This window comes from Podarcis pityusensis (assembly GCF_964106645.2).
Source record: "Podarcis pityusensis genome assembly, chromosome: 14".
Classification (NCBI taxonomy): domain Eukaryota; kingdom Metazoa; phylum Chordata; class Lepidosauria; order Squamata; family Lacertidae; genus Podarcis; species Podarcis pityusensis.
Genome location: NC_138039.1, coordinates 42,124,718 through 42,141,911, shown reverse-complemented (window position 1 = coordinate 42,141,911; position 17,194 = coordinate 42,124,718). Strand labels below are relative to the sequence as shown.

Here is a 17,194-nt window from a genome sequence, read left to right as displayed (position 1 = left end):
CCACTTCACGGAACACAGTAACACGTACATCCTGTCTCCGTCACGTCCCACTCTGTAAAGTCAAAACATACACCGTCATATGATAGACAAAAATCCCATTACTTCAATCATGGAGCAGGAATTCTAACAGTGTAACCCCATCAAGAGCAGGCGACCTCTCAGCCATCTGGCCTGGGAACCAGAGAACAAAGGAAGAGCCCTGCTGGATCAGGCCAAAGGCCCACCCTGTCCAATATCCTATTCTCACAGTGCCCAGCCAGTTGCCCATGACAAGCCTGAAGTCAGGAGCTGAAAGCGACATCCGTCTTCTTGTCTGTGATTCCCTGCAGCTGATATTCAGAGGCACAACACCTCTGAAAGTGGAGATAGAACATAGTCATGAGGGCTAGTAGCCGATAATAGCCCTTTCCTCCATGAATTTGCCTTAGTTGATAATTTAACTATGTGCTGTATTGTGGAGTATTTCCTTTTGTCTGTCCTGCACCTTCCAACATTCAGCTTCATTGAATGCTCACGAGTTCTCCTATTATCAGAGAAGGAGAATAGCACCTCTCTCCCCACTTTATACACACCTAGTTTTATACACCCCCTTTTACTTGTCTTAAAAGCTCCAAATGTGGTCATCTTTCCTCGGAGGAAAGCTGTTCCATTCCCTTGATCATTTTGGTCGCCCTGCTCCAAACAGAACAGGAGCAGAGATGGCATTGCATTTAGTTATTCCTTGATGCAGAATGCAGATCTTGGCAAGTTGTCACACTCCCCGTAAGCTCCAAATGAGCCTTTCTTTACCGGCCATTGTATGCCCCTTTCCTTTCCCCTGCGCAGGGGACTTTTGATTCCGTCTTTTTTGTTGTTGTTGCTAGTATGAGGTTTTTCAGCACTTTTCGTCCTGCTGCTCTGCTTGAAAGAACGACTGCTCTCAGCCTACTTTACTGCCAGGACAAAAGGAACCTGGAAGGGACATCCTGCTTTAAAAAGTAGGCTGGCTATTGTCAACAGTAATTCATAATGTAATTCCAGTCATTTTGCCAGAGCTTAAAAAGTAGGGCAAACCCACATTGTCCCAGTAGGGATGCAATTTGGGGTAGGGGGATGCGGTTATCTGTGCAAAAAAAAGAGGGGGGGGGATAAAAGAGTAAAGAAAACAAGAAGCAGAGATGGGAAAGGAGCTTCTAGAAACCTGAAAATGAATCCCACTCTCCTCTGGCATGGGAACTTTCCAAAACAAGTCATGTTGCACCACTTGTTGTTGTTTAGTCATTTAGTCGTGTCCGACTCTTTGTGACCCCATGGACCAGAGCACGCCAGGCACTCCTGTCTTCCACTGCCTCCCGCAGTTTGGTCAAACTCATGCTGGTAGCTTCAAGAACACTGTCCAACCATCTCGTCCTCTGCCGTCCCCTTCTCCTTGTGCCCGCAATCTTTCCCAACATCAGGTTCTTTTCCAGGGAGTCTTCTCTTCTCATTAGGTGGCCAAAGTATTGGAGCCTCAGATTTAGGACCTGTCCTTCCAGTGAGCACTCCGGGCTGATTTCCTTCAGAATGGATAAGTTTGATCTTCTTGCAGTCCGTGGGACTCTCAAGAGTCTCCTCCAGCACCAGAATTCAAAAGCATCAATTCTTCGGCGATCAGCCTTCTTTATGGTCCAGCTCTCACTTCCATACATCACTACTGGGAAAACCAGAGCTTTAACTATACGGACCTTTGTTGGCAAGGTGATGTCTCTGCTTTTTAAGATGCTGTCTAGGTTTATCATCACTTTTCTCCCAAGAAGCAGGCGTCTTTTAATTTCATGACTGCTGTCACCACCTGCAGTGATCATGGAGCCCAAGAAAGTAAAATCTCTCACTGCCTCCATTTCTTCCCCTTCTATTTGCCAGGAGGTGATGGGACCAGTGGCCATGATCTTAGTTTTTTTGATGTTGCACCACTAGGAATCTGAAATTTTGGGCATGCAGCAGGATCTTTAATGCACACTTAACAACAACAACAACAACAACAACAACAACAACCGCCCCCAGCTGGCTGGGTTTCCCCAGCCACTGTTGGCACAGGTTGACCAGGCAAGCTAAAGTACAATCAAATTTGATTAAGCTAGCACAGCTTAGTGGCTAAAGAGACTGAACTATGAATCATAAGAACAAAGAAATCTGCCTTATATTGAGTCAGCCCAAAGGGGCCACCTGGCTCATTATTGAATGGTGGTTGCTCTCCATAGATTCAGACAAGAGGACATTCCCAGTTCTACCTGGAGATGCCAGGGATTGCGCCAGGAACTGTCTGCGTGCAAAGCCGATGCTCTGCCAGTTTACCACTGAACTGTGGTCCTTCTTTACAAGACTCAAGTTATACCAAATGGTCTCCCTTATCTTAAAAGCAGAAATGCCATTTAAGTGAGACAGTGACTGGGGAGCAGGTGGAGAGTCACCTATTTCAGATAACAAATGATTGTTTCCCCAAAGCACTTGTCTCTTCAGATAATTCATTTCTTCCATCCAGTGTGACTATTGTTATCCTTCTGACAATTGTTTGTTTGTCTGTTTGTTTGTTTAATTTATTTTAAGGAGGCTCTCAAGGTGGCTTGCGGAAAAGGGATAAAACAGAATTCCTATACAAGATATAAAGAAAGACAAAACAGCAGGTGTAACATTTTAAAATGCAGCGCCACACTTTTATTTATTTAAACAGCGAACAGGAGCCATTTAATACCAGCAGTGATATAAAAACTGTACAAAGCTCTGCATGCGAATTTAACGCAGCATGGAACATATGAGTTTTCAAAGCCTATTTAAAATCCACTCTGGAGAGACCAATCATGTGAGGAAGTTCCACAGACAGGGGGACAGCTCTGAAAAGGCCTTGTCTCCTGTGCTGTCAATCTTATAAATTTGTATGGTGGACCCACAAGCATAGCTTCTGGGGCTGATCTCAAGGACTAGGAAAATTTGTATTGGATCACCTGCCCCCAGACCATTAAGATTTTCAGCTTCAGGGGCACAGTGGTGGAATTTCTCTCCCATGAGTTAAAATGGGAGGTGTGGTTATACTGCCAAAGACATATTTTTAGGTTCTGTAAAGTAAATCATGGCCCATTCTCTGTTTTTGGATCAAATATGGATGCCTCAGCTGATCAGATAACACATATGCTTCCTCAAACTTCCCAGCAAACTATAATACTGCATTATTTGAGATTTGTCGCATCACATGCTCTCATTGTGTGGGCTTTTAGTTATATGCTTCTGCCAACTGTCTTCATGGAAATTCTGACATAAGTGATATTCCTAGAAGTAAAGGTTGGTAAATGAATTCTTGAACAGTGTAGCTGCCACAGACATCTATTCATCTGAGCTACTTCAGAAGAGATGCCTCCCATTGACTGAGCCACTTGGAGTCAAGGGCTCTCCTCGCCCTCCTTGCTTGCTTGCCAGAGTAGCATTATAACACTTCGCCTCCATACTTTAGTACTGGCGCTTGTTGGTGCCTCCCTCCCCTTCCTCTTGCCTTCCCCAAAGATCACCGTGGGGAATCTTTGCAGATTTGGGGGCTCCAACATAATGCTCATATTTCTCTCTCCCAACTCCCTCATTTAACATTCAGAGTCCCTTCAGATGTCCTTCTTGTTATGTATTCCTGGTGATTTGTGCTCTTTATGCTAGCAGGGTGGTTAGATGCAATCTTGCTTTCAATACTCTATGTGCCTGAAAATATTTTGGGGTGGACGTGCTGCTTTGTTTCTGATCAGTGCATTTCCCATAGCTTCCTGATTGTCAGGCGTCCCGGTTCCCATCTTGATAACTGTAATGGATTTAGGGGTTGCTCGTGCGTAAGTTGCCGCCACTCCTGGCTAGGTTACCTGGTTAAACCCTATCTGACTGAACAGCCTCTAGCATCGTGACTGTCTCAGTCGCTGGCAGAATCCGTCAGTGGGCGTTTCTTAAACTTCTTCCAGCACAAAAGTTCTTTGACGCCTAGTCTCCGCCAAGACTCCCTGCGCGGAAGCCTTCTGCGCAGGGAGGGTGTGGGCAGCGGAGGACCCGTACTCTCTCCGCTGGTCTCCGGCGAGGAGTCTTGGAGCCTCCTCTCCGATTCCCCCATCTGCCCCCCTTCTCTACTGGTGTTACGCTGATTTCCTTCCCCAGCGGACGGGCTGCCTCTCTCCCTACTGGGACCCTCTCCGGCATCCCTCTGGAGCCTTCCCTCCGCCTCTAGCTCCGATGGCAGTTCCCTGACAATAACGCAGCAAGCGTAGTTAATTGAAAAGGAAGATTTATTGCAAAAAACAAACAGAGTTCGCTGGACGGCTCTAACAAGCCGCCAGCCTCATCAGTCATGATGACCCTTCTGAAGACTGCTTCCTGCAAGACCAGAAGCAGCTGAACTTTCGCTTCTGACATCTCTTGTTTTGCTTCCTGTCTTGGAGCCCTCCCATTTGCCGAGACCTTGGACTGAGAGGGTCAGCTCCCACCTCTACCCCATTCTCTGAGGGGCTGTCTCTTAGTGCTTTCCCACCTGATGAACTGCTTCCTTCTCTGTTTGCGGCATTTTGCACTTCTCAGGAGTGTTGGCAGGGTTCTGGCTCGCTCTCAGTCACTCCCTTATCAATCTGCATTCCAAAGGGCCGGGGAGTTGGCACTTGCCGGTGCTCATCCTGCCTGGCAGTTAAACCACTCTGTTCCTGGCTGCTTCCTTCAACTGGCTGCAAACCTTCTCTGGGGGCAGGCTCATTCATGACACTGATGAAATCCTGCACCTTTTTATACCACATAGGAACATCAGAAGAGCCTGCTGGATCAGACCAACCCCCTCCCCCAGATAATTCAGCATCAGGTTCTCACAGTGGCCATGCAACTGCCTGTGGAAAACCAAGCAGGGGCCTGAGCACATGAATATTCTCCTCTTCTGTTTCCAGCTACTGGCATTCAGAAGCACTAGTAGCTACTGAGAGCCTTATCCTCCCATGAATTTGTCCAATACACTTTTAAAGCCATCTTTGGTGGTGGCCATCACTGCCTCCTGTTGGATTAAATTATATAGTTTAATTATGCAGCACCATAAATGTTCCAGGTTATTTATTTATTTTTGTCCCTTTCTGTTGTGTTGTAGTGCAAAAGTGTCCCTCCATATGGCAACAATGTGTTACCGTGGGGAAAGCGGAAAGATTTGTGGATGTTCCAGTAACACACTAACTGTGCTGATGATGTGATGCCGAACACATCTGCCAAAAAAAGGAAAGAGAAAAAGAAGGCATGATGGAGAACAGCAACAACCGGGAAAAGCTAGACATAACATTTTACAACGACAGGAAGAAACACCAAGGATTTTGGAATGCAGAAATAAAGAAAATAATCAAACCAGCAAATTTAGCACGGGGTGTGTGTGTGTAAATTATATCATTTGATATTTGAATGATTGATGATCCGGAAAGCTGTCTGTGGACAAACGCCGGCTCCCTCGGCCTGAAAGCGAGATGAGCGCCGCAACCCCACAGTCACCTTTGACTGGACTTAACTGTCCAGGGATCCTTCACCTTTTACCTTACTGTCCAGCAGAATCCCTTCCCAAGTGAGAGAAAGCAGGTGGAGCAGGTAGCTTTGGGGAGAGAGGAGCCAGAGAGGTAGCGAGTGAAGAATGAAAACAAGGACAGAGGCAGGGATGGGAATGGGGATAGGGACAGAGACAAGAATATAGAGATGGAGACTGTAGGGAAAGGAAGCAGAAGACCAAAGACAGAGACGAAGAGGGAGACTGGGAGGAAGAGAGATTTTTTAAAAGTGCATAGTGTGAGACAGGAAATGGTGGTACAGGGAAGCTTTACTCCAGAACTGGAGGAAAAGAAATAGAAGGAATTGGTAAGGAAGGTCTGGGGTGAGGGAAACTCCCAGTAATGGGCTTAAAGAAGTTGAGGATGGATTCCATAATGCAGGGAACCTACACTGAATTAGGGCTGCAAGAGTGTAGCAGGGAATACTTAACTGAGGAAATAAAACACACTGACAGATGGGGTCAATGCTGATCAGAGTACCCAGGCTTGTGAGAGCAAAGGGGATCACCAGATGGTCTCCGAAAGCAAGGGACATTGAGGTTCTGACAATCCTTAGGACCCATAGAGAGAGTAGGGCATGACAGAGGCTTATTCCCAAGAAACTGGCTATTGGGTTGCGGCCTAATTGCAGTATTTTAAATTTAGAATTAATTCATATTTTGAATTCTAAAGCTTTCTGATTGTATTGAAAGGGACTACTTCAGACTTCCATTCTCCTTCTGGAGCTACACATTAGAGAATGATCAGCGCCGCAATCATCTTTTTTTGGGTGTGTGTGAGAGAGAGAGCCCATCATTATTAAACATAGAACATTCTGATATGGTAAAACATTAAGGGTCTTTCTTGAGGAGGCTGAGCCAAGGTAATGTGAGCACTTGAACATTAACTTCCTTTGTATGCACCCTGTACATCTTACAAGGATCCTTGTGCATTATATTGCAGTATAAATTTCATTCCCGGTATAAAACACTGAAGATGGAGCGCTGGTGTTCGCCCCAACTTTCCCTGGCATTGTGAGGATTAAATTAAGCAAGCGCTGCAATGGCATTGCATTTATTGTCTGTTTACTCAGGAGGTTGCAGAGGGAGGGCAATGAAATAAAATAGCAAATGCAATGGAAGCTCATTGATATTCTAATGCTGCTGGTGGTATTGTAAATGCTGGGAAGGATATGAAAGGATTCCATTGACATCGTAATAGTGCCCATAGTTAAGAATAAAGGCCCATTTCAAGTTTCCATCTATCGACAGGATAATGTGCTTTGTGGGGAAACATTTTATTGAGAGGGAACTGTAGGGCGCATTACAAATGGGAACCGCAGGCACACAGAGCTCCTATCCAGTGTTCCAGCCAGCCAGTCATCCATGCCCTTCTTCATGACGCTCCATTCCATTCCTCTTACCCTGAATTTCTGACCTGATCCCCCATCATCATTACCAGGAGATACTTAGCATCAGTGCTTTTTTCTGGGGGAAAGGTGAGGGAACTCATCACGAAGTTTGTTTATTGCGGGTGCAGTCACAGTGCCACCCCACACCCTGGGCAGTGGCTAAATGTAAAATGTGATTAATAGACGCAAGCAGACAACCATATGGCTTAGAAATGGCCACAACTTTTTTGATTACAGATATAGATGGATTTTTAGCTCAGGCATTGTGTGCATAGCTGTTCCCCCTAGACAAAACAACAACAACATTATTATTTAATTTTTAGAAGTTCCCCCAAGTTCCTGCTAAAAAATATGCCTGCTGTTAGACCTTCACCTGGGCCCTAGTTGGGTGTTTGGGTAGGCCATCCATCCACCTGGCATATGACAGGACTAGCTGGTCACAGATACAGTGTTGCTGTTCTTTTCTTTTGATTTCTTGTCTTCTTAATTGGACAAAGGTAGGAATCCATTTTTACCTATTGTGCTCTGTCCTATACAGTGGAACCTCAGTTTTCGAACTTAATCCACTCTGGAAGACCGTTCAGCTTCTGAAAAATTTGAAAACTGAGGGTCAACGGGCTGGCTGCAAAGTCAATGGAAAAAAAGAAAGAAAAACATGGTTCGGAAGCTGTCTGGCTTCCGAAAAATCGTTCCTAAACCAGAGAAGTTACTTCTGGGTTTTCGGTGCTCAGGGGCCAAAACATTCCAATACAGAGGAATTCAGGAACTGAGGTTTGACTGTAGATGGCTGTATTAGGAATGCAAGAATAAAGTGTTTGCCACAAGCATTCTTAGGGAGAAAAAGATGAAAGGAACACACAGGACACTGGAAACCTAACAAGTGTGTTACACTGAGTCAGACCATCCAACTCAGCATTGTCTACACCGACTGGTAGAGGCTTTCCAGTATTTCAGGCAGGGTTCATTCCTCACTTGGGGATTAAAACTTGGACCTTCTACATGCAAAACAGATACTCTTCCACTTAGCTATAACGCTTCCATAATATCAAGGGGACCAGAGGCTTCCCAGAGAAAATGCTTTCAACACAACAGCTGACAAGGAGGGAGGCAGAAAGCCTACCCATGAACTTTTGAAAATGGAGATAGTCTACCACAGAGGGATGGAGAGCATGTTCAGATGTTCTTGGACTCCAGCTTCCATCAGCCCCAGCCAGACGGCCAATGGTCAGGGATGATGGGAATTGAAGTCCAGCAACATCTGGAGGGCTACAGGTTCCTTCCCACGGCTGTAGATATTCTTCATCTGGGGACCAGACGGTGCTAAGGCTGCTTTATTAGAAATGAAATAGTCATGATGGAGAGGAAATGACTGTAACATGAGCTATTAGTTTGATGACGGCACGTGTGCCTGTCTGTGGACTGACTTAATTGTCTGTCTCCTTATTAGCCTCTACTCCATGTTATGAATGTATGAGGAAATTGAATGCGGCAGAGTTCTACCAGTTGCTTTCTAGCTAATGAGAAAAGATGGCATCATTGCCCTTCTCTCTCTCCCCCCCCCCCCCGACATCAAGAATAGCTGCATATGAAAGAAAAGAAAAGATGGAATTCTTTGATGGTGAAAAGAGAATAAACTAGCATTATGCTGTTAGCCAGCAGGAGAGGCTGGTGGATTTTCCCGGATGACATGACTCTTATTTGTTTGCTTCCTCTCAAAATAAGGAGTCGCTAAGACGCGTAGCAAAATTCAGACCGATGTGACCACAATCTGATCAGGGGTTATGGAGATGGAAGCGTGCTGTTTTGTTTTGTTTTCACTTTTGAAATGTTAATGTTGGTTCCACACACAAAGAAGAAGTCTCTTTCACGATCAAGGAAGTACGGGAATATCAGGCCAGGCTCGATCTGTGCGCCTGCGAACACCATCAGGAGATTGAAACAGGAGCAAAATCCATTGCTGTTATTAATTCCTGAAGCGGGGAAGCAATGTGTCAATTAAATGCAGGGAGGCTCAAAGATGATGTGGAGCGGTTAAAGCTTAGATGGTGTACAAACAAACACCACTCTCTGGAACAATATTAACACTTCAGACAGCAGCCAGAGGGTTTGTGCCATCTCTTTTGTCCAAAGGTTCCAGCAGATTGAAAGGAAGACTGATGAAATTATTCATCTGTGGACAGAGGAGGGGGTAAAGAAGCAAAGCACGTGTATGTTTAGTAATTACAAATATATATTCTACAGAGAGTGGTGACAGTGTGGCGAGCTGTTCTGGTGTGAACAAGCTCACTTTTCCGGGGTGAGCTTGCCCCTCCTCTCCCATTGAGCTCCACCCATTCAGAGAAGAAGAAGAAGAGTTTGGATTTGATATCCCGCTTTATCACTACCCGAAGGAGTCTCAAAGCGGCTAACATTCTCCTTTCCCTTCCTCCCCCACAACAAACACTCTGTGAGGTGAGTGGGGCTGAGAGACTTCAAAGAGGTGTGACTAACCCAAGGTCACCCAGCAGCTGCATGTGGAGGAGCAGAGACGCGAACCCGGTTCCCCAGATTACGAATCTACTGCTCTTAACCACTACACCACACTGGAGTAGGGAAGTCAAAGCCAGATGAAGCAGAAGGTAAGTCTAGGCAAGCAAGGTCAAGCAAAGCAGAGGCCACAGGCCAAAAGAAGAATGGTAAGGTGAGTTAGATTTTGAGAGGAGTCTAAGCTGCAAGACAAGGCAGGCTTGACACTTGGCCCAACAGCCAACAAACCCAGACTGAGCCTTTAGCAGGGTTGGAGTAGAAATTCAATTCAATTCACATTAAAAAAGTGAACCTATCAAATTCACACTTTCTGAAACAATATGGAAATAGAAACACAGTGAGCCGCCACAACCAGCACTTCACTGAATTTTGCTGTGCAGTTTCCCAACCAAGTAATGTGTACAAGAAATGCATCTATTAGGATAAAGTTTTTGTGTGCATTCCATTTTTTTTAGCAGTTTAGTGACTTCCTTGAATCATTGTTGGCATCTGTCTGTCTAGGAAAACAATGGAGGAGTATGCCTTCAGGGGTAAAGTTACAGTGCCTGCTGCGGCTGTAGAGATTGATACAGGAGAGACATGTTTTGTTGCAGATGGGGCACATGAAGGCATCCAGTTTTACTGCTACAGGTGCATGATGTCATTTCTTCTCTCTGCTCTCCTCCCAGCAGGCATTCCTCCTCTGGTCACTGCTGTGGATACAAGATCTGACTATGTGCACACACTGTGGTCACCTGCAAGGGATTCCCACATGGCAGGGTTAATGTTGCCAGACTTCATGTCATGTTTGCAGACATTTTTGTAATGCACATTTGGTCTGCCAACAGGCCTGGTGCCTGACATAAGCTCCCCGAAGAGCACGTCCTTGGGGATTCTGCCATCCTCCATTCTCTCTACATGAAGAAGAAGAAGAGGAGTTTGGATTTGATATCCCGCTTTATCACTACCCTAAGGAGTCTCAAAGCGGCTAACAATCTCCATTTCCCTTCCTCCCCCACAACAAATACTCTGTGAGATGAGTGAGGCTAAGTCATGGCCTTAGCTGCCTTGCCAACACATTTGTCCAGCTCAGCATTGATGGTTATGGTGGAGCCCAAAATCGTCGACCACCTCAAGTGAGTGGTCACCAGTGCTGATGTGTGGAGTGCTGATGGTGAGGCTGAGCTCCATATCGGCTTGGGCAAAATGGTTGATGAGTCTCTGTTGAGCTTCCTCAGAGTGCACTGCCAAGGCTGCATCATCTGCAAGCAACATATCTTGGATAAGAATCCACCACGCTTTTGTCTTGTTGTGAAGAGGTTGCACAGACCCTCACCACATCTTGAATGGAAGTACACACTGTCTTCAGTCGAGCTGAAGGCAAAGGATCATAGCATTATAGAGCTGGAAGGGACCATGAAAGTCTTCAACACCCTGCAATGCAGCAATTTCTTGTCCAATGTAGGGCTCAAACTCACGACCCTGAGATTAAGCATCTCATGCTCCACCAACTGAGCTATCAACGTCATTCAAGACCTGCCTGCTGCTGTCTTTGGAATTTCCCCCTCTCCTTTCAGAATCTCCAAGCACTGTTGCAAAAATAATTGTTATTGAAGAGCATCCATGTCACAAAAGGGACTGAAATGGCAACCTGTACTTCAAAGCCAGAGGAGCTGATGTTTATATATTCTCATTGTGTTGTGGACAGCAAGATGTGTTCATTTGAATATTACTAGCGCTGTAAAGGGATTTGGGGGCTACCTTGAGCTACAATTGTCTCCTGGTTGTCAGCATCAGAAATGAATGACAGTGCTTATCTGGCTCCCTGTTAACTCCCCCCCCCCCCGTGGTTTATGGAAGTAGAATTACACAGAGGTAGCCTAAGCTAATGCTAAGAATTCTTCAATGGGATTTATATCCGCTAATTGGATGTTGAAAGTTGCTTCCATAGCAACCAAATTAAGATCCACAGGAGAGTAAAAGGGAAGATAAGGGAGAAAACAAAGATCCGTGTGTAAAGGCCCCCTTATGAGCAGCAAAGCTTTTGTTGTAAGCAATTGTAGATTGCCACGATAGAACTTCCAAGTTGGTGGAAAGAATTAAGAATTATACTGATATCAAGTGGCCTCTTTTGTGAGAGCATCCTTGCCTAAGTTTAAGAGCACATCTTGTCATGTCAAGCATTAAGTCATTCTGATTTTTTTTTTCTATAGAAAAAGGTATTTCAATATTGAATCTATTATAATGTACTGTTGAATAGTCACGGATATTGAAGTTCATAAATAGGAAGGCACTGAGGGGTTTCCACGTTGGTTGTTAATTAGTGGAATGCCAGTCAGTAAATTATTCTTCCCCACAAAGGATACAAAGCAATTATATTATTTTGAAAAAGAATCTATTAGCTTTGCGTTAAACTGACCACGTTGGAAAACCATTCAGAGGAAATGCTTACTAATATTTATGTGGAGACTGAGAGCAGCAACTCAGCGTGGGTTACGGCAACTGTCCACATTATGTATGTGCAGCAGTTGCAAAATATGCTCCTATCCTTTGTAAGTGACTTGAATCAAAGAATCATAGAGTTGGAAGGGACCCTGAGGATCTAGTCCAACCCCCTGCAGTGCAGGAACATGCAGCTGTCCCTTACAGGGATCGAACCTGCAACTTTGGCGTTATCAGCATCATGCTCTAATCAACTGTGCTATCTAGCTGACTCAACCTGTTTGTTCCTTCTCGCTTTTATTCCCAAAGTGGACATAAAGCAAGAGTGAGGAGCCTCAGGTCCGGGGGTTAAATGTGGCCCTCCAGGCCTTTCTGCCTGGCCCTTGGGATCCTACCCAGGCCACACACCTCAATGGCCTTGCTCTGAACCCTCCTCTAGTGCTTTTGTCTGGCAGAACTTCTCCTTGAACTGGGATAACACCTCTTGCTTGCTGGAATGGAGGGTGGTGGACATAGCAAGATCCCTGACGGGAATCTAGTGCAGCATCCTCTTCTCAGTGTTCTCAGGTCAGTGTTGGTGCTGACCTTTAATGCCCTAAATCAGTGTTCCCCAACCTTGGGCCTCCAGCTGTTTTTGGACTACAACTCCCATCAACCCTCGCTAGCAAGACCAGTGGTCAAGGATGATGGGAATTGTAGTCCCAAAACAGCTGGAGGCCCTAAATGGCCTCAGCCCAGTATACCTGAAGGAACATCTCCACCCCCATCGTCCAGCCTGGACACTGAGGTCCAGCTCTGAGGTCCAGCTCTGAGGGCCTTCTGGTGGTTCCCTCACTATGAGAAGTGAGGTTACAGAGAACCAGGCGTCTCTGTAGTGGCGCCCACCCTGTGGAACATCCTCCCATCAGATGTCAAGGAAATAAGCAGCTATCCTATTTTTAAAAGACATCTGAAGGCAGCCCTGTTTAGGGAACTTTTTAATGTTTGATGTTTTATCATGTTTTTAATATTCTGTTGGGAGCCGCCCAGAGTGACGGGGGTAACTCAGCCAGATGGGCGGGGTATAAATAATAAACTGTTGTTGTTGTTGTCGTCATTGTTTCCCTGAAGGCTTCTGACTGCACAGATGTTTTTGTGGCAGGACCTTAACCAGACCCTGCACTATCCTATAAAGAACTGAGGACACAATGGTAGCAGCAAAGTAAGATGCATTTTGCTGCCTCACCTCCCTCTAAGACTTGTACTACCAGCACTCCAGTCATTGTCCAATATGCCTCCTCATCCCAAGTGCCACTGAAAAACAATGGACATTCCAGGTTCCACAGTACTGGAGAAGATGCATGGGAGCAAATTGCTTGATGGACCTCTGCATCTTGCTGTTCCAAAGCAAGCCTTGACAGGACCTCCAGCTATGCCAACAAGAAAATCCCCCAGAGCATCAAATACCATTTACCAGTAACAAAAAAATCAGATTGAGATTTCTGACCTGCAACATGAGCTAAGCTCATGATGTACTGTGACAGCCCCAGGGTTAACATGGTGGCCATGAAATCCTCATTTAGACCAGACAAGGAATGTTAGTCTGCCAGGACAATCATCCTTGAGTTTTCCAACACAACCACTGAGGCAACCTTTGCCAGCTCAGGCACGGGAGTTGGGCGGCGGGGTGAGTGGTACATCAATAAGATCCCTTTTCTGTCTCTTGTGATCTAGCACCAGGCATGGATCCTTGCATCTGGCTCCTGGCTGGATTGGTTTCCTGGTGAGATAAATAAAATCAAGACCTAATTCATCTAAATGCAAATCACTCTTTGCAGTATCGGTTCAAATTGCTCCGCCGTCCTTTCCCTGAGAAAATGCCCAATTAATATATATCCCTATCAAAGCATGAAGGCGGAACATCCAGAGTTTTGATTCCTTATCCCACTTAAAATTCTCCAGATAATATCCGCTTATTTAATTTTAAAAGAGCTGTCGATGCAGCTTCACAGATCTCTCCCCACCCTTCAGATCTGTAAGTATCTGTGAAAGAAGACTTACGTTAATCATGCTGTTAGTGAAAAAAAAGGATTTAAATTTTAATCCTTTGCTATTACATAAGTCAAGGAACAGCCTTGAAACTCAAATCTGCTAAGTAGATTACAGAACAGACTAAGTACAGAATGTACACGGGGGTGGAGGTGGAAACACCCTATTTGTGTGTGTATGTGAGAGAGAGAGAAAAAGAGAGAGAGATCCCATTCTTTCTTTATTATTCATTCATTTTATTAATCTGAGACTTCACTATTTTGGGAATGAATCTGGTGCTCAGTCACCCAAATATACCTCTGCTTCATTTTAATAACACTTTAAGAAGCCTGTTTAAGGCTATAAGCTGCTGATTTCATGTTGTGGTGTTGTATTATGTCATGTTGTGGTGTTGTGCAACAGTGCAGTAGCAAGTTCAGAAGTGTGGGTCCTTTCATGATAGTCACACATTTGACCTGAACCAGCTGAACTATTCTTATGTTCTTAGGCCTTTCCCTGAAGCGTAACTTTGGAGACATCCACACCATACATTAAAAGTGCATTCAATGCACATTTAAAGCAAATAGAATTGTAGAGAAGGAAGAGACAATGAGGGTCATTTACTTCCCTCAAGGAATCCTGGGAACTGGGGTTCCCCACCTCACCCCACCTCAGAGCTTCAATTCCCAGTACCCCCAAGATACTTTGGGGGAGGTCACATGCTATAAATGCACACTGAATGTGCCTTTAATGTATGGTGTGGACCTGCCTCCAATCATTTTATGGAATATTAACTATACAGTCCTAGTAGACAGGATTTGGTTGCTAGGACTCTGAATCTTTTGTATTGAATCTCATTTTAATATTATTGTGCACCAATCAAAGGGGTTAGACAAACACATGGAAGATATCAGTGGCTATATAATAATAATGATAATAATTTATTATTTATACCCCGCCCATCTGGCTGGGTTTCCCCAGCCACTCTGGGCGGCTTCCAACCGAATATTAAAAACATTACAGTGTCAGACATTACTTCCCTAAACAGGGCTGTCTTCAGTTGTCTTTTAAAAGTAAAATAGTTGTTCATTGCCTTGACATCTGCTGAGAGGGTGTTTCACAGGGCAGGCGCCACCACCAAGAAGGCCCTCTGCCTGGTTCCCTGTAACTTGGCTTCTCGAAGCGATGGAACCGCCAGAAGGCCCTTAGTGCTGGACCTCAGTGTCTGGGCTGGATGATGGGGGTGGAGACGCTCCTTCAGGTATATAGGAGCGAGACTGTTTAGGACTTTCAAAGTCAGCACCAACACTTTGAATTGTGCTTGGAAACATACTGGGAGCCAATAAAGATCTTTCAGGACCAGTGTCATATAGTCTCGGCGGCCACTCCCAGTCACCAGTCTAGCTGCTGCATTCTGGATTAATTGCAGTTTCTGAGTCACATTCAAAGGTAGCCCCATGTAGAGCGCATTGCAGTAGTCCAAGCGGGAGATAACTAGAGCATGCACCACTCTGGTGAGACAGTCTGCGGGCAGGTAGGGTCTCAGCCTGCGTACCAGATGGAACTGATAAACAGCTGCCCTGGACACTGAATTGACCTGCGCCTTCATGGACAGCTGTGAGTCCAAAAGGACTCCCGGTTCTTCAGGGGCACAGTTACCCCATTCAGGATCAGTCATGATTGCCATAACATCCAGTATTATGCCTCTGCATGTCATTTGCCAGGGGTCAGGGTGGGAAAGGATGCCTGTCTTGCTTGTCAGCTTCCTTTGGGCATCTGGCTTGCAACTTTGAGGACAGACTGCTGGACTAGATGGGCTTCTGGACTGAGCCATCAGGCCCCTTCTTATTTTTGGAGAATTCTTGAAAACTGCCATTGAGGGCAGTGCCTCTTGAAGCGTGAGTTACAATTTTTCAAAACAACAGAGAAACTCAAATGTGTTTAACTGAAAGGAAAGAATGAAGGGCTTCTGGTGCAGAATGTTATGGAAAAGTTCTGATGTTCTCCTTGACTTGTTTCTTTGACACACGGTGAACTCTGTGACTCCCATCACACAGCCCTGTCATGTAGTCTGAGCCGATGCTTTGGGGAAATGCTTGAAATGTTTGACAGGGTCTGTCTCCCATTAGCTCCTGCACCTCTGGCGATGGAAATATTTTAGCTATTTGCAAAATTTACTTGGAAACTTGGGCTGCATCGCTCTCCAAGCAGTTCCTTAGGAAGCCAGTGCCACAATCAGGATAGGGAAGACCAGCACAGTCATGGAGCTTCTTTTCGGCAAAGCTAAGGATAGAAAATGCCACCTGAATCACCCTAGAAACAATAGATATCCTATGGGTTGTACCCAACAAAGTCACACAATAACTTCCACATATGCAACAGAACTTCCTCTTCCTCTGTTGAGACATTGAGTATGTGCAGCTTTTGGAATTAGTTTGCTGGCTACAAGCCAAGTTCACAACACCAAAAGCAACACGATGGCCAGAAACAATACAATTTGAAAAAACTTTATAGGAATAATTCAAAACATCAAAACTAACAAACTGAAGTCTCTGAAAGTCTCTGAAAGTCCTTAAATGAACCACAGTGCCAGACTTTACCCAGTGGAGAACAAGCTGTGAAGCTTTGTATAATCAGCAAATGTCCAATTCTGATGTCCAACTCTGGACTCTGCTGAACAGTGTTTCCGGATAACAACTACTGTTTTGTTGAATTCTTCATCAGCCAATTAGTTCAACACTCGTAAGTAGAAAGATATGTAATTTCTTCATTAACTGAAAATAAAATATTCAAACGATGACCTGCACATGCGTAACAACTTCAAATAGCGTAGAAATTATAAACTGTAACATAAAAAGTTACATACCCAATCTTTTTTCGGATAGATATAATATACACGAGAATGGAAAATACTCAGGAACAGTGCTCATGCGATTATGTAGTCACTGTTACTAACAACATTTTTTGAAAAATATATATAGCCAACCCCAGGTGATACTAATAACAAGGAGACCGAGTTTAAAGACACAATACAAAGTAACAGCAAAGATACAGATAATCAAATAAAACAATTGAGGTCTAATTCAGAGTTAAGTCCCCCTGGATGAATACCGTATTTTTCTCTCTATAACACGCAGATTTTTTCTCCTAAAAAGGAAGGGGAAATGTCTGTGCGTGTTATTGAGCGAATGTGTGGTCCCTGGAGCCGAATGGCGCGAGTGGAAGCAAAAATCAGGCAAAAATCAAATCGTGTCTCGGAGAAGGGAAACCTGAAAAGAGGAAGCGGCTGCTTTCCTGCATTCTGCCT

At 44.9% G+C, this 17,194-nt stretch overlaps 1 protein-coding gene and 1 long non-coding RNA gene across 3 annotated transcripts in view; one reads left to right on the top strand and one right to left on the bottom strand.

Annotated features, from left to right (window-relative positions):
• The window catches only part of LOC308462769, a 108,134-nt gene extending 102,822 nt beyond the window's left edge, over positions 1 to 5,312 (top strand). For both annotated transcript variants that reach the window (XR_013979332.1, XR_013979333.1), the window contains one exon: positions 5,105 to 5,312. This is a non-coding gene — a long non-coding RNA (uncharacterized lncRNA). The remainder of the gene's footprint in view (positions 1 to 5,104) is intronic.
• DMXL2 (Dmx like 2) overlaps positions 1 to 17,194 on the bottom strand; it is a 416,196-nt gene that overhangs the window by 317,068 nt on the left and 81,934 nt on the right. The gene's annotated exons all lie outside the window — the stretch shown is intronic.